The sequence below is a fragment of the Papio anubis genome, chromosome 10 (assembly GCF_008728515.1).
Source record: "Papio anubis isolate 15944 chromosome 10, Panubis1.0, whole genome shotgun sequence".
NCBI classification, from domain to species: Eukaryota; Metazoa; Chordata; class Mammalia; order Primates; family Cercopithecidae; genus Papio; species Papio anubis.
Window position 1 is genome coordinate 123,659,587 of NC_044985.1, and position 24,122 is coordinate 123,683,708.

Sequence of the window (24,122 nt, forward strand, 5' to 3'; positions counted from 1 at the left end):
TGAGATGGGTCTCCTGAATACAGCAAACTGATAGGTCTTGACTCTTTATCCAATTTGCCAGTCTGTGTCTTTTAATTGGACCATTTAGTCCATTTACATTTAAGGTTAATATTGTTATGTGTGAACTTGATCCTGTCATTATGATGTTAGCTGGTTATTTTGCTTGTTAGTTGATGCAGTTTCTTCCTAGCATTGATGGTCTTTACATTTTGTCATGTTTTTGCAATGGCTGGTACCAGTTGTTCCTTTCCATGTTTAGTGCTTCCTTCAGGATCTCTTGTAGGGCAGGCCTGGTGGTGACAAAATCTCTAAGCATTTGCTTGTCTGTAAAGGATTTTATTTCTCCTTCACTTATGAAACTTAGTTTGGCTGGATATGAAATTCTGGGTCGGAAATTCTTTTATTTAAGAATGTTGAATATTGGCCCCCACTGTCTTCTGGCTTAGAGAGTTTCTGCCGAGAGATCTGCTGTTAGTCTGATGGGCTTCCCTTTGTTGGTAACCTGACCTTTCTCTCTGGCTGCCCTTAACATTTTTTCCTTCATTTCAACTTTGAGTGAATCTGACAATTATGTGTCTTGGAGTTGCTCTTCTCGAGGAGTATCTTTGTGGCATTCTCTGTATTTCCTGAATTTGAATGTTGGCCTGCCTTGCTAGGTTGGGGAAGTTCTCCTGATGATATCCTGCAGAGTGTTTTCCAACTTGGTTCCATTCTCCCCGTCACTTTCAGGTACACCAATCAGACGTAGATTTGGTCTTTTCACATAATCCCGTATTTCTTGGAGGTTTTGTTCTTTTCTTTTTACTCTTTTTTCTCTAAACTTCTCTTCTCGCTTCATTTCATTCATTTGCTCTTCAATCAAATGATACTCTTTTTTCCAGTTGATCGAGTCAGTTACTGAAGCTTGTACATTTGTCACATAGTTCTCGTGTCATGGTTTTCATCTCTATCAGGTCGTTTATGGACTTTTCTGCATTGTTATTCTAGTTATCCATTCGTCAAATCTTTTTTCAAGGTTTTTAGTTTCTTTGTGGTGGGTTTGTAGTTCCTCCTTTAGCTCTGAGAAGTTTGATCAACTGAAGCCTTCTTCTCTCAACTCATCGAAGTCATTCTCCATCCAGCTTTGTTCTGTTGCTGGTGAGGAACTGTGTTCCTTTGGAGGGGGAGAGGCGCTCTGATTTTTGGAATGTTGAGGTTTTCTGTGCTGGTTTTTCCCCATCTTTGTGGGTTTATCTACCTTTGGTCTTTGATGATGGTGATGTACAGATGGGGTTTGGTGTGGATGTCCTTTCTGTTTGTTAGTTTTCCTTGTAACAGTCAGGACCCTCAGTTGCAGGTCTGTTGGAGTTTGCTTGAGGTCCAATCCAGTTAGGCTACTCCCAGTTCGGCTCTCCCAGTTAGGTTACTTGGGAGTCAGGGACCCACTTGAGCAGGCAGTCTGTCCTTCTCAGATCTCAACCTCCATGCTGCTCAACCTCCATGCTCTCTTCAAAGCTGTCATACAGGGACATTTACATCTGCAGAGGTTTCTGCTGCTTTTTGTTTAGCTGTACCCTGTCCCCAGAGGTGAAGTCTACAGAGGCAGGCAGGCCTCCTTGAGCTGGAGGGGGCTCCACCCAGTTCGAGCTTCCTAGCAGCTTTTTTTACCTACTTAAGCCTCAGCAATGGCAGGTGCCCCTCCCCCAGCCTTGCTGCTGCCTTGCAATTAGATCTCAGACTGCTGTGCTAGCAATGAGGGAGGCTCCATGGGTGTGGGACCCTCTGAGCCAGGGGCAGGATATAATCTCCTGGTATGCTGTTTGCTAAGACCCTTGGTAAAGTGCAGTATTAGGGTGGAAGTGACCTGAATTTCCAGGTGTTGTATGTCACAGTTTCCCTTGGCTAAGAAAAGGAATTCATTTCCCCCTTGCGCTTCCCAGGTGAGGCGATGCCTCACCCTACTTTGGCTCTCGCTCGTTGGGCTGCACCCACTGTCCTGCACTGACTGACTGACACGCCCCAGTGAGATGAACCCGTTACCTCAGTTGGAAATGCAGAAATCACCTGTTTTCTGTGTTGCTCATGCTGGGAGCTGGAGGCTGGAGCTGTTCCTATTCGGCCATCTTGGCACCTGCTCCATATGTTAGATTTTAAGCCTTCAGTCATTTTGTGTGACACAGACATCTTCCATGTGGTGGTCTTTTAGTAAATTTGTTGTGATGTCCTTTCACGTACAATTTGAACTTTTGATAGAATAAAATGTATCATTGTTGCCCTTTATGTTGAAGCTCTGTTGTGTTAGGACTTCCTTAATAAATCTTTTCCTACTGTGAGGTTGCAAAATATCTATCTTTCTGAATAACAGTTTTAAAAATGTACTTTTCACAGTTAAGTTTAATCCAGCCATATTTTATCTTTGAGGATTATGCAAGCAGAGATCTAATTTTATTTTATCTTTTCCACATGGATAGCAAACTTCTCAGCATCATTTATTGAATTATTTCCCCACTGACCTGTAACGCTATCCCTATCTTATATCAGGCCTCACATATTTGGAGAACTCTTCCTGAAAAGAATGTGGATTCTGTTGCTGGTGTGTGGGGTGCTTGCTAAGGTTTGTGGGTCATGTTGTTTGATATGGCTCTCCAACTTCTCTGTATCCTCAATGACTTTTTGTCTACTTCTTCTATCCTTAGGCGAGAGGAACATTGATCTCAGTATTTGTGGATTTATTTGATGTTTTAGTTCTGCCAGCTTTTGCTTCCTATATTTAAGTTTGTTATATCCTCTTGATGAATTATTTATTTTATCATTATAAAATGTTTCTTTGTATTCCTTGTCCTGAAGTCATATATTAATGTTCCCACTTTAGTTTTCTTATGATTAGAATTTACATAGTATACCTCTTTTAGGTCTGTTTACCTTTCATCTATCTGAGTATTTATATTTAAAGTGCATGCATTTATCTTTTTTTTTTTTTTTTTTTTGAGATGAGGTCTCACTATGTTGCCTAGGCTGGTCTTGAACTCCTGGGCTCAAGTGATCACTCAGCCTCACAAAGTGCTGGGATCACAAAGTTCATGAGCCACCACTCCTGGCCCAAAGTACATACCTTACAGACAGCTTGTTATTGGGTTGTGTTCTTTTTATCCAGTCTGACAGTTTACACCTTTTATTTGAAGTGTTTAGACCGTTTATATTTATTGTAATTGTTAAATTTACTTTTACTGATGTTTTAACCCCCATAATATATTTCTATTATTTTTGCATTAAACAGCCAATTATATTTTAAATAATTTTAAAAACAAAAAAAGAAGTATTTTATATCTACCTGCAACATCTCCATTTCAGGTGCCCATCATTTCTCTGTGTAGATATGAGTATTTACACTAGTACCTGAGCTTCTGCCAGGCACCTCCAGACATGTTGCATCATTTCTGCAACAGTTGTAGGCACAGGACACTCTCTCCAGTTTACAGATAAGGCAATTGAGGCTCAGAGCAATTATAGGAGTTGCTTAGTCTCTAGAAAGATCTAGGATTGCAATCCAGGTCTGTTTGTCCATTAGTCACTGTTTGTATTCCTAGTGAGACTTATCAGAGATGAGGAAAAGAAGAAAGTACGTCCCATCAAGGAAGAAACCACCTGCCTTTGTAGGCCAGAGTGCAGTTATCCCTTAGAAAGTTGTGCTGGGGAAGACAGCAGAGGCTCCTGGCATGGCTGAAATGTCTGGAGAGATGCAAGAGGGAATAGTTCATCTAGGAAGAGTCAGATGACCCAAGCAAGGGCAGACTGCACAGGAAAGGACAGCCAGAAACAAAGCCCACCTCTCACCCAGACCAAGGAACTGGCAAAGTGAGAAGAGAGTTAGATGACATATTGCAGAGTCCATGGCACTCTCGGCTCCAGTTTAGAGGGGTTGGCAGGGCAGAAGGGAGATGGGAGGCGGTATAGACAAGTGTCTGTGCAAAGGGAGGGGCTTGTTATTCCCCAATCCTAGACTGGAAAATTCACTGACTGGCCAGGCCCCATTCCACAGTTCCTCTCGGCACCCACTGCTGCTATCTGCTTTGAGGCCCCTGCAGGACAGTTCTGAGAACGTGGGCTCCAGGAACAGGCTTTGCCTGCACACGGGCCTAACATCCTGACAAATGGCTTCCCCTTCCTGCACCTCTGCTTCTTCCTCCCACCCAACACCCACTTTCTCCCCAGAGAGATGTTGTAGGTTATTTAGGACCCAGAGAACTGAATGTAGACCCCATGGGGTACTCAGAACAGGGGAGACCTTGACCCAAGTGCCAGCCTGTCCATGGGCAAGTGTGAGTTTGAGGTGACTCCCTTCACCTCCAGGAGCGTCTATCTCCTCAGTGCTGGAATGCAGATAGGGAGAAAACCCTTAGATGCCATTTGCATTTCGAAGGCTCTTTCACCCCTTACTTCAAATGGCAGGACCATGACAGGAGGCATGACAATCCCCTTGTGTTTAATCTAGCTTTTATATTTATTTATTTATTTATTTATTTATTTATTTATTTTTGAGAGAGAGTTTTGCTTTTGTTGCCCAGGCTGGAGTGCAATGGTCTGATCTCGGCTCACAGCAACCTCTGCCTCCTGGGTTCAAGTGATTCTCCTGCCTCAGCCTCCCGAGTAGCTAGGATTACAGGCCTGCACCACCACACCTGGCTAATTTTGTATTTTTAGTAGAGACGGGGTTTCTCCACGTTGGTCAGGCTGGTCTTGAACTCCTGACCTCAGGTGATCCACCCGCCTCGGCCCCACAAAGTGCTGGGATTACAAGTGTGAACCACTGTGCCCAGCTAATCTAGCTTTTATTAAAGATAATAGCAAATTTATGATCTGATGGCATGTAGGTGAAGAACCGGAAGAGTAGGAGAAAAAGGGCCACACAGGTGACTCTGTGGATACCATTTCCCAGACTCATTCACGCCCCCAGAGACACAGGCCATCTGGTGGGAATCCACTTGCTGAGCAGAAGGCTGTGACAACAAGAGCTTTTTTGGGAAGGTGCTAATGGGAGGAGGGAGGTTCTGGGGTCCACTTGATGAGACCTGGGGGATTCACATCTGGGCGAGTTTCAGAGTGGAGCTCCCAGTTGCGCCATCTGGAAGCAGGACCCTGAGTGTGGGGAGGGGATGCAAATGTGGGTGATCAAGGGGGCCCTTTTGTTGTCAGTAATTAGAAAAAAATATTCACCTTGCGACACTGGGGCTGGCTGCTCATGTGAAAGGGATACCACAGTGGGCTGTGTAAAGAGGGGACCCCTGATGCCAACCACAGCTCCATACTCCTCCTCTGAGTTCCTCCTCCTTATGTCCCCCTTCTCTCTGCACCCTTCTTTCTCTCGCTTTTCTTCCCTCTCTCCCTCCCTCCTCCTCTCTCTCCCCCTCTTTCTCTCTGTCTTTTACCCTAAGGCTTTGTTAGAGTTGAACATAACTCTTTTCCCACGAAGGGTCATTCTAGCTCTCTTAAAATGCTAACTCAGCTGGAACTTCAGAACTTTTGGGATCTCTCCCTCCAAGATTCCTCTTTGCCCTCTGACCTACCTCCAGGGCTGCCAAAAGCAGGTTCCGGCTGGCAAAGTGTGGAATTCAAGGACTTCAAGTTGGCCAGTCTGGATCTCAGCAGAAACGGGCTTGGGAAGGGGGTGGGACATCTTACATGAAAAACTCAGAGCTGGGAATCCAGGTCAGAGGGAGCCAGAGGGGACCCTGGAGGAGGCAGGTGCTTAAAACACTGAGCGTCAGAGAGGGGAAGTGTGCTCCATCTCCTGGTGTGGACTTAATCCTCTTTATTCTTCCCTGCTCCCCTATCTCTCTGCCTTCCCTGCCTGTCTTTTCCCTTCCCTTCCCTGCCTTTCTTTTCCCTTCCCTTCCCTGCCTTTCTTTTCCCTCCTTTCCCCTCTCCTCCCCTCCCCTCCCATCCTCTCCCCTTCCCATTTTTCCTTCCTTTCTTCTTTCCCTTAACAAAGGAAATCCTTCTCCATAGGAAGCTAAAAGCCAATCCATTCTCACAGTTTGAGTTTCTAGCTGAGGTCCCCACTGAAAACAACTGAGTTCTTTTCAATGTGTTATCTTTTTATGCCATGGTAGAGCCCTAGATCTGCTTCTTTTAACTCACAGGGAGTTTCTGATTAATAGGACTGGTTAATCATGTTATTCCTTATAGTGGCTTGATTAAGATATATTCATATATTGTACAATTCACTCGTGTAAAGTATACAATTCAGTGGTTTTAGTAAATTTACTAATGTACTAATTTATATATATACTAATATATAATACTAATATTTAATATATATTATTAATATATGTGATAATATACTAATATATATCATTTTATGTTATTAACAAATAATAAAACTATATACTAATATATAATATATACTTATATATACACCAATATATAATGTATTATTTTATACTAATATATTATATATACTAATACATAATGTTATTTTATATGTTATAAATATATAACAAAATATATAAATATATATTTTATACATATACTAATATATAAGATATACTAACATGCTAAATTATATATACTTATATATAACTTATATAGTATTTAATATATAAATGTATATAATCTATAATTTATACATTTATATATTGTATTAGTTTATATATTAGTATGTATACTAATTTTTATATACTAATATATTAATTATATAATATATAAGTTATATATAGTTATATAACTATGTAACTATAATATATAACTATATATGATATACAGTTATATATAATAATATAAATGTTACATATAGTACATAAATTATATACTATATAATGGATATGTATTAGTATATATAAATTAGCATATTCATAGTATATATTACTATATATTATAGTAACAAATATATTAGCATATTTTGAGAATTGTACAATTATCACCACGGTCAATTCTAGAACATTTTCACATGCTCAGAGGACCCCGTGCCCATCAGTAGTAACTTGTCATTTCCCCTAACTCCTCGGCTCAGCCAGTAAGTTACTTTCTGTCTCTGTATGGTATGTGGTCGGTATGTGGTCCTCTGCGACCGGAAGCTTTCATTTACAATAATGTTTTCAAGTTCTATCCCTGTTACCGCATGCACAACCCTTCAGTGATTGTTCTTTTTATGTATACACGACATTCAGTGTGTCCATTCATAAGTTGACGGGCATGTGGGTTGCTTCTGCTTTCTGGCTCTGGTGAACAGTGTTCCTATGAATATTCATGTGCAGGCTTCTGTGGACCTGTTTTCCTTTCTCTTGGGTGTCTATCTAGGTGTGGAATTGTTATGCTGTATAGTAGCTCTAGGCTTAACCATTTGAGAAACTGCTGAGCTGTTTTCCAACATGGCTGCACCATTTTACATTTCCCCTATGGGTGGATGGGGGTTCCAATTTATTCACATCCTTGCCAATACTTATTATTATCTATCTCTTCCATTACAGGTATCCTAGTGAGTAAGAAGTGGCGTCTTCCTAGTTTTGATTTGCACTTCTCGGGTTACTCTTGTACATTTGTGTATCTTTTTCAGAGAAATGTGTATCGATTCTTTGCACATTTTTTATCTGAGTTATTTGCCTTTTTATTACTGAGTTACAAAGTTCTTTATATATTCTAGATGCAAGTCCTTTATGCAAAATATGATTTACAAATATTTTCTCCTATCCTGTGCATTGTCTTCTTATTTCTTGATACACAAAATTTCTTGAAGAACAAAAGTTTTTAATTTTGTTGGAGTCCAATTTATCTATGCTTTATTTTGTTGTTTATGTACTGTCAATAGCAGAGATTTTGAGAAGGATTGCAATGGACCTGTAGATCAATTTGGGGAATATTGCCATTTTATCAGTTAGTGTTCTAGCAGAGGAAGAATCAGCAGAATGTTTGTTTATTTGCAGGAATTAGCTTAGCAGGTTTGAAGGCTGGGTAGGCAAGTTTGAAATCCATGGAGTAGGCTGCCAGTCACAAGAGGCCAGGACTTTTGGGCACAAGTAGAAGCTGCTGTCCACGGGCAGAAGTTTTTCTTCTTCAGAGAACCTTCAATATTCCTGTTAAACTTTTCAACTGATTAGATCAGGCCTATTCATATTGTCTAGTGTATGCTCCATGACTTAAAGTTAACTGATTATGGAACTCTGGCACATCTACAAAATGCCTTCACAGCAGCATCAGCGTTAGTGTTTGTTTAATTGAATATCTAGGGACTGTAGGCTGGTTGAGTTGACATGTAAAACTAACCACTCTGCCACTTGGCCAATATTATGTCTTCTGATCCGCGAACATGATATACCTTTCCATTTATTTAATTTTTTTCATTTCTTTCAATAATTTTGTAATATTCAGATTACAGAGTATATCAGAGTATAAGTTTCGTACTTTTTTGATACATTTATTCCTAAGTATGTATTCTTTTTTATATTATTTTAAATGGATTTGTTTTGTTAATTCTATTTTCAGTTTTTTCATTGCTGGTGTGTACAATTGATTTTTGTAAATTGATATTTTATTCTGCAGCCTCACTGTGATATTATTTCTAACAGTTTTTTGTAGATTCCTTAGGATTTTCTATATATTATGCCATTCTTAAGTGTGTAATATATTAAGTTTTGAGGAACATGTAAACATAATCCAAACCATTATGCCTTTCTCATTATGCCTTACAGTTTGTCATTACAAAAAATAAAATAAAATAGATCACCTCTTACTCATAATTTTATTTTGTTTTAAATGAAAATTCACAATATGGTATTAAAATATAAGGTAATCCAAGTACCTAGGCACATAATAAATATATTGCTTATTCAGTTATCAACTTCTATTAGCTACTGCTCAATCTAATTCGTTATCTTTTTTTCTTTTTCTTTTTTTACGGGAAAGCTGCCACATCTGCAAATTGTCCCCCTCTTAAGACAGTCTCTTTTGTGACTGCCTCCTGTTCATCTCAAAGAAAGAGCCCAGCGCACGGCACCTGGTTTTCACAGGCAGAATCTGCTTTTGTGAGTTTTGTGGGTTTCCTTGGCCTCCTACAAGCTGGTGTGTGTGAGTTCGCATCTCCTGTCCCCACACAGTCAATAGTCCTTGAAGGCATCTCCTTGATGTTTTCTGTTCCTTTGCTTGTGTTCCCTTTCCTCCTCCATTGTGCCTCCTCTGCAGGAACTTCCTCCTGTCCTGGAGCTCCTGGGGCTCACACGTCTGTCCTCTTACCACAGCCACAGCTCCAGGTGATGCCCACATGCCAGGGGCCCACCTGGACCTCCAGCTCAGGTGCTTCCTGTGAGCTCTTGACCAGAACAGCCAAATGACCTGGACATTTCTTCCTGAATGTCTAAAAGGCATTGTAGACTCATTTTGCCCAAACTCAACTTGCAAACTTCTCCTCCTAACCTCCCCCACCCCATCGAGTCTGTTACACAGCAGAAGTCTCGGGAGGTCACTGAGCGCTCCTCCTCCTCTTCCCGCTTCAGTTTCATTCAACCTTCAGGCCTCGCCATTGTCCTGTGATAGCTCATGGTCTGCTGCCTCCTGCCAGCCCCTCCTCCTCCTTTGTGCCTGGCCACCAATACCCAGTCTGGGTGATGGCATTGGCGTCCTCACTAGGCTCCTGTGGCCCTGTCACCTCCCCTAAATCTGCTCCCTACACTTCACAGTGGACTTTCAATCCACAGTGGATCCCATCACCCGCTTCTCTGGGTGGAGACACAAATCTGTGCATGGCCATCTGGGCTGGCCTGGGCCCAGCCTCACTCCCAGGACCATGTAATACATTCCTCTGTCTGTCCTCTGCCCTGCAGCCTCCCATCCTCTTCTTTCCTCCTCAGAACCTGTGTCCTGCACCTGGGAGGCCCTTGGTTAGCTTATCCTCCTCTGCACGCTTCCCGTGTCCTCCAGGGACACTGTTTTCTCAAGTCAGTTCCCGTTCCAGCCCTCCTGGCCCCATAGCTTCTGCTTCAAACCACTTCCCACAATGTGACTGCAGCCAGTTGGTGAATGGGAAGCTACCTAGGAATGAATCCGATGAGGGCGAGAGCCCCAGCCAGTGTGGCATTTCAGTTTCACCTGCTGTGTAGCCACGACACATCTGGGAGACATTTGTCAAGAGGCCTCGAGGTCAAGGTGTGCACTGGCTCCTGCCCCACATCAGAGTGAGGGGTGCTGTCTCCCCAAGACCTGACAAGGTTTAGTGTCTACCTATCCACAGTGTGTGGGGCCACAGTTGGCGGTGGGGGAAGGGGGTGCAAAGTCCTGCCAGGAAAGCACTGGTGAGAGCTGAGGCAAGGGGCCGCTGGCTTGAGACAGCTTCCCTGTGTGTGCAGGGCACATGTGTGGGTGCATCCCAGTAAGTTCCAGAAGGAAGGGAGAGCCTCTGCAGCCTCTGCTGAGCCTGCCTGGGGTTGCAGGGTGCTGTGCAGGGTGGGATTCTCCCACACTAAGAGGGAGGGGTGCCCAGTGTCCAGCCAAAGCAGGGGTGCAGCCCTGGCCACGAGCCTCTGTCAAGGTCCCTGCACGGCGCTCCGGAGAACCTGAGTGGGGCTGAAAACTGCACCCGTGTCACTCAGCACGCGGAACTGAGAGCCAGAGGCGACCATGAGTGGGCCATGCGCTTCCCTGCCACTGCTCTAACAAATGCCCAGAACCCAACGACTTAGAAATACAGCAGTTTATTCTCTTACCATTCTAGAGGCCGGAAATTTGAAATGGGACTCACAGGGCTAAAGTCGAGGTGGCTTCTTCTGGAGTTGTCCATGGGGAATCCGCTCCTTGCCTCTTTTCGCTTCTTTCTGGTGGCTTCCGCACCTCCAGGCTCACAGCCACCTCACTCAGGTCCTTGCTCACGTCACAGGTGGCTGCTCCCCTCTGACTTCTGCCTCCCTCTCATCAGGGCCCTGTAATGACTTTGGGCCCATCCAACTACTCTGGATAATCTCCCACTTCGGTTCCTTAATTTAACCACATCTGTAAAGTCCTTTTGCCACATAAGGTCACATATTCAAGGGTCTGGGGGTGAGGACGCAGACGTCTTTTTGAGGACATTATTCTGCCTCCCACAGCCTCCCTGCTGAGCCAGGCCGTGCACATGGAGGATACTAGAGAAATATTTGTAAGAGAAGTGAACCTGCCCCTCTCTCCAGAAAACTGAGCTGAAGCTAATTTGAAATCTGATTGATGCAAAACTGCCAAACCTTTTTGCAAATTTCTGATATCCTCAGTCTAGGACTTTTTTTGAAAATTCCTGGAAGTCAGCTTTTAACTCTGTGATCCTTACCTTCTTAGTGAAAGGCTGCAGCAGCACCCTCTAAGCACAGTTACATTTACTGAGGCTCATGAAGTTAGATTTAGATTAGTAAAAATGTACCTTTTTTTTTTGAGACAGAATCTCGCTCTGTTACCCAGGCTGAATGAAATGCAGTGGTGCGATCTCGGCTCACTGCAGCCTCCACCTCCCGGGTTCAAGCGATTCTCCTGCCTCAGCCTCCTGAGTAGCTGGGACTACAGGTGTGTGCCACCACATCGGGCTAATTTTTGTATTTTTAGTAGAAATGGATTTCCACCATGTTGGCCAGGGGGGTCTTGAACTCCTGACCTCAGGAGATCCACACACCTCGGCCTCCCAAAGGGCTGGGATTACAGGCGTGAGCCACCGTGCCCGACCATGTACTGATTATTGATAGATAGATGTGATGGAATCACAGTGCTCCCTCAAAATGTCTGTCACTTGGAACCTCAGAATATGACCTTATTTGGAACAAAGGTCACTGCAAATATAATTAGGATAAGGATCTTGAGATGAGATTGACCTGGATTATTTGGGTGGGCCCTGAGTAAAATGACTGGTTTCCTTATATGAGAAAGGAGAGGGAGGTTTGAGATGCAGAGTCACTGAGGAGAAGGAGGTGAAGAGGGAGGCAGAGATTGGAGCGATGCAGCCTCAAGCCAAGGAGACCTGGGTCCCCAGGGCTGGAGTCCCGGTAAGGAAGGAGACCACTACTACTCCTGCTGCCCTCCTCCCCCACCTTGCCTAGTTCACAAGACAGGAAGAAAGAGAGAAAGAAACAAAAGTAAGATAAATAGCCAGACAACCTTGGCACCACCACCCAGTCCTAGGAGTTAAACAAAGTAATAATAATAACATCAACCCCTGGCCTAAACTACTTGTGTTATCTGTAAATTCCAGACACTGTATGAAAAGAGCGTTGTAAAACTTTCTGTTCTGTTAGCTGATGCATGTAGCCCCCAGTCACGTTTCCCATGCTTGCTCGATTTATCATGACCCTTTCACATGGACTCCTTAAAGTTGTAAGCCTTTAAAAAGGCCAAGTATTTCTTTCTAGGGGAGCTCGGCTCTTAAGACGCGAGTCTGCCGACGCTCCCAGCCGAATAAAAAACCTCTTCCTTCTTTAATCTGGTGTCTGAGGAGTTTTGTCTGCAGCTCGTCCTGCTACACTGGAAGTAAGGATTCTCTCTTAGAAGCTTGGGAGGGAGCACTGCCCTGTCTACACCACGATTTCCAAACCGTGAAAGAATACGTTTCTGTGGTTCTAAGCCCCCGTTGGTGGTACTTTGTTACAGAGCCCAGGACACTGATACAATAGCCAGAGGCTAAAGTATGGAGGAGGGCTGAGCTCCGTATGAACCCACCACACCCAAGGCCAAGGCACCACTGACCATGTCCTGTGCACTCTCCCGGAGCAGAAAGGTCTGTACCACCCACAAAAGAGGACAGGCTTTGCTAAAGCCAGGCCATCGCAGTCATGGTTGAAATTGTTTGGATGCTGTGACCCAACATCTCCATAAATCTGCTCTCAATATCATGTCCAACCTCTTCGTCTGACAAACGAAAAGGTCAAGTGACTTACGGTTGCTTTTAAAAGGGCAATCCCTTTTGTTCCAACTGAACGCAGGACAAAGAGAAACACAGATCAAACACATTTTCACACACCTCGCTCCCTGTGCTCCCAAAGGAACAGTGTGTGTGTCTCACTTGGTTTTTAAAATTTGGGAACATAAAACTGCATTCAAACAAGAGAACAAACAATGAAAATAAATGAGGCTTCCAATGTTTAGTTACTTGTGAAGAAAAGGACTGAGAAGACAAAGACCTGGACAGAGAAGAGCAGAAAAGCGGAGGGGAGGGTGATATGGTTTGGCTGTGTCCCCACCCAAATCTCATCTTGAACTGCATGTAGTTCCCATAATCCCCATGGGTTGTGAGAGGGGCCCAGGCGGAGGTAATTAGATCATGGGGCGGTTACCCTCATGCTGTTCTCGTGATAATGAGTGAGTTCTCATAAGATTTGATGGTTTTATAAGGGACTTTCCCCGCTTTGCTTGGCACTTCTCCTTCCTGCCATCATGTGAAGAAGGACATGTTTGCTTCTCCTTCCACCATGATCGTAGGTTTTCTGAGGCCTCCCCAGCCCTGCGAAACTGCGAGCCAATTAAACCTCTTTCCTTTATAAATTATGCAGTGTTGGGTATGTCTTTACAGCAGTGTGAGAATGGACTAATACAGACAGTACAACAGGGGTACTTAGTGAGGGGCTCCAGGACAATGGGTGAGGGAGAGGGTCAGGCAAGAGGCACTGCAGAGAGCAGAGAATGGAGGGAGAGGGAGGAAAGGAGGCTGGACCAACAGGAGTGGGGAAGCAGATCATGGATGCTGAGAAGACTGGCCCCGCCCACCTGACCAGACCCTCCCATGCCAGGCTCACCTGCTGGCCTAGTGCCCCCAGGCTGCTCCCCACTGCCCCCCACAGGATCAGGGTGAGCAGTGACCGTGCCCCTCCCTCCTGACCACCAACTGACCACCAACAGGGCCATGCCTGGAGGCTGCACTGTGCACCACTGCCGCTCTCTATTTTCATGCCCTGTTTGCTTCTAAAAAACACAAACATACATTTCATTGAGGAGTAACCAGGTATAGCTTTTTTTTTTAAAGTAAAGCTTTTGTTTGAGAACAGTTTTAGATTTACAGAAAAGTTGTGAGGACAGCACAGAGAATTCCCATGCACGCCATTTCCAGGCTTTGCTGTTGCTCACACCCTTGGAGCAAGGTGCACTGGCTGCCACTAACGAGTCAGCTTCGGTCCATTGTTATTAACTAAGCCTGGGCTTGATTCACATTTCCTCAGTTTCCGCCATGTCCCTCTTCTCTTGCAGGATCCCACCCAGGATTCCACGTCACATTTGGTTCTCCTGTCTCTTTAGGCTCTTCTTGGCTGTGGCAGTCTCTCAGACCTGACTCGTTTTTGATAACCATGAAAGTTTTGAGGGACGGCTGTTTAGGAATTTCACAGGATTTCCTCTGGCTCGAGTTCATCTTATGTTTTTCTCATGACTGCACTGAGATGATGTGGTTTTCTGGGGAAGACCACAGAGGTCAAGAGCCATTTTCGTCCCATTGTATCAAGGGTGCCCTGTCCCCATGACTCCTCCCTGTTGGCATTGACCTTGATCACCCCACTGAAGTGTTTCCCAGGCTTCTCTACCATAAAGTTACTCTCTTTATCCTCCATGTCCAGGCTGTACTTTTGGCAAGGCAGTCACTACTGAGCTCAGCCCACACTTGGGGAGTTGAGAGTAAGGCTCTGTCTCCCTGAAGGGAAAGCAGCTAAGTAAAATATTTAGAACTCTTTTGCATAGATTTGTTTATTCTCTCCCATGTCCTTTTTTTTTTTTTTTTTTGAGACAGGGTCTTGCTCTGTCACGCAGGCTGGAGTGCAGTAGCATGATCATGGCTCACTGCAGCCTCAACCTTCTGGGCCCAAGTGATCCTCCCATCTCAGCTTCAGGAGTAGATGGGACTGCAGACATATGCCATTATTCCCAGCTCATTTTCCTGTTTTCTGTAGAGATGGGGTCTCACTATGTTATCCAGTGTGGTTTTGAACTCCTGGGCTTAAGTGATCTATCCACCTCAGCTTCCCAAAGTGCTGTAATTACAAGCATGAGCCACCCCACCAAGCCTCCCCCATGTGCTTATGTGTATAATCACCGATTTATGTTGGTCTGGGTTCATGGATGCTTATACTGTGGGTTATCATTCAATACTACCTGATTTATTTTGTGTCTCATGTGGTCCTATATTTGGCCATTGGGAGCTCTTTTGGTTGGCTCCTCTGTCCCTTTGACATAGCTCTAGCATTTTGTGTATCTTTCCTCTCTTTGTTTTGAGCACTTTCTTTCTTGTTAACACTACAAGGTTCTCCAGGTTCATATTGCATATTCCCTGCCCCAGCACTAGGATCAGCTGTGTCTCTAAGGAGCCCTGGTTCTTTTAATTGGAGATGGTGTTAGAAACCAAGATCTGAACACTGGGTGTGCTCACGGCTCCTGCAGTGTCATTGCTTTTGGTCCTCTCAGCAGACACAGCAAAGGTCTGTGGGCGTCTCCAGCCATCTTGGGGGAGTCAGCTGCCTTGTCCCTAGAAATTAAATAAATGTGGTGGCATGACAAAACACCTACAGAACCCCAGGCATGTGGTAGGTGATCACAGAGGGAAGAGTGTTGCTGGTCTCCCCAGGTAGTTGTTCAGGCTCACTCAGCCACTGCCTCACCCTTGCCAGCCCAGAAGAAAGACTGTGCCTGGCACCTGGTCAGACGGTGCAGTCCCCATGGACCCACCAGCATCCCCTCTCTCTCTTCCCCACGTCAGTTTCTCCATGGTACTGGTTCTGAGCCAACACTGTTGCTTTGCTCATCCGCCAGTTTGCTGCCTGCCTTACCCTTGATGTGGAACTGCCCCTGCAGTCTGCTTGCACTGCCTGTGAACAGTGCTTCCCTGGTCCTGGGGGTGCCCAGCTCAGAGTGGGCCTGAGCGTTCATCCGTGGTGCAGGCCTATATTGGGTCACAGTCCACAGTCAGGAGCACTGGCTGTCCTGCAGATCACTCTGAAAGGAGCTGCAGGGCCATGGAATCACAAGGCTGGGGAAGAGTCGGCCTCTGTAATGCCAGTCTGCTCTGGCCTCCGCGTTCCCTTCCCTGCACTCACCCAGCATCAGCCCTGCAATCCTCCCACAGAGACTTTTCACCAGGTTTTCTAGCCCTGGGAGCCAGATCCAGGAGGCCACAGCAGAGCAGGTCCCCAAGAATGGTCCTCAGGTTGGCCCTTCTGCTCCTCTGGACCAGGGGCGAAGGCCCCACTGGGCTGGCTTTTTGCAGGTGTTTCGTGTTAACCTTGGCGAGCATTCTAGGTACAGGACGCATTTGCTCATATGCACAGTTGACCCACTGTCATGTTGCTGGACAGAGGGTGATGCCTGCTGGCCGTGCTGTCTCTCTACAGGGAGTGACCACAGAGCTGGTGCTGGGACCAGACAGGTCGAGTCTAGATGCTGCTCGCCTGCCTTGAGATGGTGTGTGTGGGAGTGTGTATATGTGTGTATTTTTGTGTGAAAGTGTGTATGTGTGTGTGAGTGTGTTTCTGTGTGCATCTGTGTATACGTCTGTGAGAGCACGTGTATATGTGTGTGTGTGTGGGTGTGTGTTTCTGTGTGCATGTGTGTATGTGTATATGTGTGTATGTGTATGTGTGTGCATATGTGTGAGAGGTGTGTGTGTGTCGGGGGGGAATAACAGAAAACATTTGGAAAGCAAGGGAAAAATCTTAAGAGTAGAAACATTTTTCTTAAAAGCAAGAGCAGCACAGACACCAAAGCGGAGAGGGAATGGGTGTTGCTCATAGGGGTCACTGGGCACAAATGTGAGCCCATCTTATGTCATTCTCCTGGGACGTGGGGACCTGAACTGGGGGAGTCCCTGGGGACTATCAGTGCTCCCTGCCCCAGTTACCACCTGGCCCTACAGTGTTGGAATTTATGAACAGGGTTTCAGTGAGAAGCAAACACCCAGCGTGAGATCTAAAACCCTCTGGGCAGGACGCCCGCTACAGGAGAGTTTGTTGAAGAAGGAGGTTCCAGTCTCTCAAGGACCTTAGAACACGGGCCCTGCAAAGCCTGGCAAACCTAGAGGACCCAGTGTCTGGCTTTCCTGAAAGGATCACAGTTTCATAAGCAAGGAGCTGACATCCGCTGGCCGAGGGCTCACTCTCGTTCTTGTGAATGTCACATCTAATTCCACGATCCGACATGCGGACGGTTTTGACCCGGGACAGCAGTTCCTCCAGTGAGGCTGAACTTGACCAGATGTGAGTGGGCACTCCGCCCACTTCCCTGAAAACACGTCAGATCAAATTTCACAGCCCCGCTGTTACTTGCTAATTCTGTTTTTGATCTGCGGCTCTTATTTGACTTTCAGATGAACTTAATAATTGCTTTAAAAGGAGAATTGGAAACGCTACACAAGTGGCTTTGTGCTGCCCCAGGCCATCCCAGGCTTTGGGGTTCTTCTTTGCAGAGCCACTGGTGTGTTTTGAATCACAGCTGCCTGCCTGGCCTGCCAAGGGGCGGTTCTGAGCTGACCCCCTCTCTCTCGTTTTCTTGGTGCCACATAAGTAGGGCAGCCGCTCTGCAAGGCAGGGGCACAGCTGTTCACGGTCACACCGAAGTGTTTCTGGCCGCACGTGGACTTGACATCCCTGGACCCAATGTCTTGCTTTCTGGGATATTTTTCTTTTCAGGGAGAAGGAGACGCAGGCACAGCCCACATTCTCAAGCTCCTCCACACCAGGCACTGGCCTGGCCTGTGGGAAGTTCAACTCACACCCAAGTTCCACCTGAGCTGGGCTGGTGCTCAGGGCCTGGAGTGAGGAACGGGCTCTGAGTCAGACCTCCTGGGTTCTCCCACATGCCCCTGACATGTCCCAGGCGCCCTGTGCTGTCTGAACCTCAGTTTCCTCATCTGTAAAACTGAGATCTCAGCACAGAGACAACCTGTGGATGGAGGTGGCAGTGCCCGGCAGATTGCAAGCTTTTAATCAACATTAGCAGATAAAAACAAGAAAGATGACGGCATTAATTGACACTTAGACATGCTGCGATGTTGCCAGTACAGTGCTGCCCTCTGACCACTACAGCAGACCCCTTAGGACGTGGGTGATGTGTCCTGTTCTGCACAAGGACACTGAGCCAGGCCAGGGTCCTGGGCCCCGGGTGGGCAGGCGGCAAGGCAGGATCAGTGCCGAATGTTGGCAGCTGGGTCCAGCTGACTATAGCCGCAGACCCTCAGGCTTCTCTCGCTGCCTCCCTGAGGCACAGGCCTGAACTGATGTCTGGGGAGCTGTGTGAGGTGTGCGGCCCCAGGACGTCAGGGCCTGTGAGACTGGGCACCGCGGCTCCACCATTTCATTGGTTAGGGCGTGCCACACAGCATCACAGGTAAGGGCACGCGGGGCTGAGGAAGGCAGCTGTCTCCACAGGAAAGGCGGCTTTTCTGGATGATGTTATGTTTTGTTTTCCACATAAATTAACAATAGAGGTGGGAGAGGATTCAGCTAGGTGAGATGATTTGCTGAGGTCACACAGATGTAAATAGCAGGGCCAGGATTGAACAGGAATCTTTCTAGCCCTAAAGCACATTTCGAAGACTTTACGATGCCCTCAATTTAGAGACAGATCCCTGAGGATTTTCCAGGGGAAAAAAAATCCCAAATAGAAACATGACTACATGAACTACACACACTATCTGAAGACGCATCAAAAGATCTGAAAACAGGAAGAAAAGGATTTGTGACTTCCAGCTGGGAAAACAGGCGATATGTGCGGCACAGAGACGTTCGCCTATACTCAGCCATCTCCCTTCTCCTGGCCCTGCCACTGCCTGGGTCAGGTACTGAAAGAACCCCAGGATCTCAGCTGAGGCAAAGTTACATTCATTAGAAGTGCTTGGGCAGGGAATAGTGGAGGAAAGGCCGTGAACTTGGAGGGGGAAGCAAAGGTTTTGTGAGGGCTGTACTCAGAGCAGCCAGCTGGCTGCCCATCCATCCAGCTGACTGTCCATCCAGGTGCCCATCCATCCAGCTGACTGTCCATCCAGGTGACCATCTACCCAGGTGACTGTCTAGCCAAGTGATCGTCCATCCAGGTGACTATCTAGCCAAGTGACCATTCCTCCAGGTGACCATCTGTCCAGATGACTATCTAACTGGGTGACCATCCATTCAGGTGACTGTCCATTCAGGTGCCCATCCATCCAGATGACTATCTAACTGAGTGACCATCCATCTAGGTGACTGTCTAGCCAGGTGACCATTCATTCAGGTGTCCATGCATCCAGGTGACTATCTAGCCAGGTGACCATCCCTCCAGGTGACCATCTGTCCAGATGACTATCTAGCTGGGTGATCATCCATCCAGGTGACTGTCCATCCAGGTGACTGTCTATCCAGGTGATCATCCATCCAGGTGACTGTCCATCCAGGTGACCATCTATCCAGGTGACCGTCCATCCTGGAGATGGTCTAGCCAGGTGACCGTCTATTCAGGTGACCATCCATCCAGGTGACCACCCATCCAAGTGGCCATCATCCAGGTGACTATCCATCCAGGTGACCATCCATCAAGGTAACTGTCTAGCCCGGTGACCGTCTATCCAGGTGACTGTCTATCCAGGTGACCATCCATCCAGGTGACCGTCTATCCAAGTGACCATCTATCCAGGTGACCATCCATTCAGGTGGCCATCCAGCCAGGTGACTATCCATCCGGGTGACCATCTATCCAAGTGACCATCCATCCAGGTGACCATGCATCCTGGTGGCCATCCAGCCAGGTGACTGTCCATCCAGGTGACCATCCATCCAGGTGACCGTCTATCCAAGTGGCCATCCAGCCAGGGGACTGTCCATTCAGGTGGCCATCCAGCCGGGCGACTGTCTAACTAAGTGACCATCCAGGCGACTGTCTAGCTGGGTGACTGTCCATCCAGTTGACCCTCCAGTCAGGTGACTGTCCAGGTGGGTGGCCATCCCTGCGTCTGTAAACCACACGAAACTGTTCACCTCACGGGGTGTCCTGAGGACACGATGAAGCCATGGACATGCGAGGATTAAACCCGAGCCGGCAGGGGTCACCTTGGGGTTTGCTCGTTGAGTCTGGATTGGGAAAAATAGGCAAAAGCAAACAAAGGACATGCACCCAGGCGGAGCTGGACTCCTTCTGCCTGGAGGGCTTGGCTGGGCAGGTCTGTAGAGTCAGAGGATGAACAAGGAGCTGCCGCTCTGCCACGGCCTCCACGGCCGTTCCTCTCCTGGCAGCCGGGCCATGCATCCCTTCCATCCTGCTCCCATTAGACACTTTAAAGTGGTTCCAGAGTTGGATTTCAGCTGTGAAACCTCAGTGCCCCAACCTAGACCTCGCCCCATGCCGGTGCCTTCTGGAAAGGAGAACGTACTGGCCCGGCCAGGGTTTCCATTCAGATTGGACTCCTGCCCTGGTCTCAGTCCTGGTCCAGGATTTCAAAAAAGGAATCTGTCCCCAAAAGAAGGGCAGAGCAGACCCTCTTGATGTGAGGCTGCCCGCAACAGGGGTGCTGGCATCAGGGAGGCTTGGAGAGGAGCTGGGGCATGGGCAGACCCTCTCGATGTGAGGCTCCCCACAACAGCAGTGCTGGCATTGGGAGGTTTGGAGGAGAGCTGGGACTTGAGCCAATGGTGACCCCATGGCAATGCGGCCGGGTTCAGAGCTGGCGTGCCCCTTCCTTTGTGTCAGGAGATGGCCTTGGACTTGGGGAACGGAGCCTCTGGAGCACCCTGGTGCAGGCTAAGGGCCTCTAAGCCTGGCCCAGGCCCGGGAGGAATTCAAGATTGCCAAAGAGATGCAGAGACAGGGCCTGCCCTGGCAGGGGCTTCCTTCTGCTCTAGGGAACACTTAGATGAGGGGCCGACTCACAGTTATTGATTCAAAAAGTACCTTCGGCCCACGTGGGGATGGTGTCATTTCTGGGTTTTCCCCTTTATGTGGAGACAAGGAAAGGGCAGAACAGTGGTGGAAAAATTCCAGGAAATAATTCTCAGTGTGTATCCTTCAGAGAGGCGTTTTCTTCCAAGTTGCAGCTTCCTGCTCTTGGTAGATGCCCCGTCATGATCCCAGGGACACTCTCTGGGTCTTCAGCGCCTGCGTCCCAGACCTGTGATAGGGAGGGAGCTCTGCGGTGACGTCTGGGGAGCTGTTGTCTCTGGGAATTGCCTTCAGCCAGGTGAGCCTGCCTTGCCCCAGGCTACACCCCTGCCTGGGGGACAGCCCTTGGCCCGCGATGGACCCCGAGCCACCCCCACATTGGGCTGGGGCAACCCCAATGCACTCTCCTGGGATCTCGGAGGACTCTGTCACCATGGTGCAGCAGCCCCATTCCCCCTGCTCCACCCAGGCCCTTGTGTGATCAACGATTCACAAACCTCTCGCCTCAGAGTCTAACCTAAGATGAGGATCCACCCCAGCAACCTCATCTCATTTATTCTTTTGATCAATTTATACAGAAAATACTGTTTAGAGGGCACCTGAAGCTTTTTGTCTTATCAGCACCAGAGAGGATTTCCACTCCAGAAAGGGCCTGAGAGGTGATGTAGTCCAAATCCCCAACGTGACAGATGAGGAAACTGAGGCCCAGAGAGCCTCAGGTGGCTCCGGGGACACCTGGATTCTGGAGCCTGCTCCTGCATATACAGGTGGGGGTTGGGGGGCTTGGACATGTTGGGGCTGCCCTGCAGGACAGGAAACGGGTGACCCGGGAGATGCCGGAAGCATGGGACCCTGGACTGAGACCACAGAGGCAGAGAGGCGTCCCCACAGCCTGAGAGGTGCAGAAAGCGTCTGTGGAACCATCTCGTCTGTCACAGCTCCGCAGGGCCAGAGGGCCTCGCTCCCGGGAGAGGCAGGCAGGATGAGAGCCAGCAGCACCAGGCCCACACGCTGCACCTTGTGCGGATGCCTGGAGCTGTCAACAGCCTGTCTCAGAGGAGTCCAGCACCTGCCCACAGTCACACAACTGGAGATGGCTGGGGCTGGAATTTGGACTGGACTCCTGGCCTTCAAAGCTGATGGCTGCACCCCACACCATTCAGATGGGGCCCTGGAGCTCTGGAGGGCTCCACAGCCCAGGGAGGGCTCCCCATTGAGCTGCCTTCTTGTTCCCCACAATAGCTGAGGGAGGGAGCCCTGGCCTTGAAGTGCAGGGGGAGTTCCATGCTCGACCCCACAGCTGAGGGTGGTGGCCTGGGGGTCCGTGGAGGCCTCAGTGTCCAGGTGTTGGCTGTAGCAGAGGACACACCTGGCCCTGCAGGAGATGTGGTCAGTGATGGTGCATCTCTGTGGGCGGAGTGACCCGGCCCCACCAGGTGGTACCTGGCCCCGGAGGGGTGATCCCCTGCCCAGTCGTCGGGCAGGTCCCAGACAGGTGGTACTTGAGCCTGGAGGGGTGATCCCCTGCCCAATCATCAGGAAGGCCCCAGAGAGGGCAGCAGCTCCATGTGCATGACAGACAGCACTTGGCCCAGCAGGGATGACCAAAGTCCAGCCGAGGTGACACCATGCCTCCCATGAGAACTACCTGGACACTGGGGCATTGAGGGGTGAGGAGGGCCGCTGAAGGGCTGGCACACGGGGAAGGCGGCTGTCATTCTCCTGTCTGGTGTGTGACAGGGCCATGGAGTGGGGGCTGGGCATCAGAGAGGCAAGGCCTCCTGCTTTCCAGCTGGCAGAAGGTGGACAGGGACGGTGGCCAGCGCAGGCGAGGGGCAGGTGGAGAAGGCGGGCGCAGCAAAGTGGACAGATTGTGGCCCACGTCTCTAATACATGGAAGGGAAAGGAGGGACACATGGACGCTTCCAAGCTGGGGGTCTCTTCTCAAGGGCTGGGACTTGTGTGTCCAGAAAGCCTCCTGCTCTGTCCTAGAACCTCAGCTCAGGGATGCGTTTGCCTTGCAGGTCCCGCTGGGGGCCCAGAGAAGCATGCACAGGCTGAAGGCCCTGAGAGCGGCTGCTGGGCCCAGGATGAGGCTTTCATGAGGAAGCCAGGCCTGCCTTCCAGGGCCAACTGCCAGCTCCACAGTGGTACCTCTTGCACCCTGCGGTTTGCATCCCTTAGGAAACGCCCTGCCCTGTGTTGTACTTGTGGAAACTGCTTTCAGGGGACATTAAAGGTGGCAGAGGACTAAAGGGTATGAGGATGTAGCACACTGCCCTGGATGAGTTTCAGCTGCCCTGGGACTTGGGAGCTGCAGTGCCGTGCCCCAGAGTCACCAGCTGTCAGGTGCAACACTGGGACCTCTAGACCTCCGACCCCAGGCTCCTCTGTGGCTCTTCCAAATTGTCCTGCCCAGAACACTGAGGGGCCACTGCCCGCCTCCTGATTGCTCTTGCCCTAAGAACCAGGTCCCCGCCTATGCAGCTGTGTGTGAGTGAGCATGTGTGTGTGATCATGCAAGTGAGCCTGTGTGTGCGTGACTGTGTGTGTGCATGAGCTTGTGTAAGTGTGTGAGCATGTGTGTGTACACGTGTGCATGTGTGAGTGTGCATGTGAGTGTGTGTGAGCATGTGTGAGTGTACGTGTGCGAGTGTGCATCACTGCATGAGCTTGCGTGAGCGTGTGTGTGTGAGCGAGCATGTGAGCATGCATGTGTGTGAGCATGTGTGAGTGTACGTGTGTGAGTGTGCATCACTGCATGAGCTTGCATGAGGGTGCGTGAGTGTGTGTGAGTGAGCTCACTCAGTCGCCAGCTGAGCAGCATCTGCAGTCACCTGTTTGGGTCACATGTTTGGGTCCTGGAAGGGGCCACATGCCTGGGTCCTTGTTGGGTTCACCTGCCTGGTGGATAGCCCTGGTGCGGATGGGTCTTCCTGGGTCCCTAAGCTACTGTACCACTTCTTGGGCACTTGCTCCTCAGGTCTTGCCCATGCTTTGCCCTGCTCTCTCATGCTGAGCTGGGCCCTGCAAACTCTGTCTCTCCTTAGCCAGCTGCTCCTGCAGACCCTGTGATGGGGCAGCCAGAGGAGGCTGCACTGGGAGAACTTACCCCACCTATCTTGGCTTCTCTGAGCCTGTCCCCAGGAGCTCCTCTTGGCTGAGTTTAAGCCTCAGGAAGGCTGAGCTGCCACTGTGCCCTGCTTTGTTGGAAGGAGACCTTCTTGCCCTGAGAATCCCGGGGCCAAAGACTGGGCTCAGCAGGGAATTTTCTCCCCAGGAGCCAGGTGGGCATCTGCAGGTGTTTGCCTGCAGGGACTTGGCTAAAA